Source organism: Etheostoma cragini, chromosome 2 (genome assembly GCF_013103735.1).
Source record: "Etheostoma cragini isolate CJK2018 chromosome 2, CSU_Ecrag_1.0, whole genome shotgun sequence".
Lineage (NCBI taxonomy): Eukaryota > Metazoa > Chordata > Actinopteri > Perciformes > Percidae > Etheostoma > Etheostoma cragini.
The window spans coordinates 29,938,723-29,940,111 of record NC_048408.1 but is presented as its reverse complement, the minus strand read 5'-3'; positions in this window follow the sequence as shown (position 1 = coordinate 29,940,111).

Sequence of the window (1,389 nt, the reverse complement as noted above, 5' to 3'; positions counted from 1 at the left end):
TGTGTGTGTGTGTGTGTGTGTGTGTGTGTGTGTGTGTGTGTGTGTGTGTGTGTGCGTGTTATAGTATGATGATGGCTTTCTGTCTGAACAAAACGTGGATATTTTTTTTTTAACAAAATAAAGGCTGCTGGTTTCATACACAAGTTCTAATATTCAACGCGTTTTTACACACAAACACACTCATGAACGGGTTGTCTGTTATCGTCAAGTTGTCAGGCCGGCTACAGAGCTCCGTATCCTAAACTAAACTGTTGTCTGTTGTAAACTTAACTATTCATTTTGTTGCCTAAACTTAACTGTTGCCTGTTGTTAACTTAACTATTCATTTTGTTGCCTAAACTTAACTGTTGCCTGTTGTTAACTGAACTATTCCTTTTGTTGCCTAAACTTAACTGTTGTCTGTTGTTAACTAAACTATTCACTTTTTTACCTAAACTTAACTGTTGTCAGTTGTTAACTAAACTATTCCTTTTGTTGCCTAAACTTAACTGTTGTCTGTTGTTACCTTAACTATTCGTTTTGTTACCTCGACTTAACTGTTGTCTGTTGTTACCTTAACTATTCGTTTTGTTACCTCGACTTAACTGTTGTCGCCACATGACACTTTTTGCTGATACGACCGATATCTCACGGTGCTCCCTACCCGCCTCACAGTCACTTTTTCTGGGCTAAATTTAACTGTAAACAGGGTGCAAACTGCGGAGGGGGGGGGGGGGGGGGGGGGGGGGGGGGGGGGGGGGGGGGGGGGGTGAGCTAGGGGGAACTCGGCCCCCCTTAATACGACATGGGCTACCCTGAAAATGTGATTTGTGAAATGGTGCTATAACGATCCATACTGTTGCTATAGCGATCCATAGTGGTGTTATAATGATTCATACTGGTTCTATAATGATCCATACTGGTGCTACAATGATCCTTACTGGTGCTATAATGATCCATAATGATCCATACTGGTGCTATAATGATCCTTACTGATGCTATAATGATCCATACTGGTGTTATAATGATCCATACTGGTGTTATAATGATCCATACTGGTGTTATAATGATCCATACTGGTGTTATAATGATCCATAATGATCCATACTGGTGCTATAATTATCCTTACTGATGCTATAATGATCCATACTGGTGCTATAATGATCCATAATGATCCATACTGGTGCTATAATGATCCTTACTGATGCTATAATGATCCATACTGGTGTTATAATGATCCATACTGGTGTTATAATGATCCATACTGGTGCTATAATGATCGATACTGGTGCTATAATAATCCATACTGGTGTTATAATGATCCATACTGGTGTTATAATGATCCATACTGGTGTTATAATGATCCATACTGGTGCTATAATGATCCTTACTGGTGCTATAATGATCCAT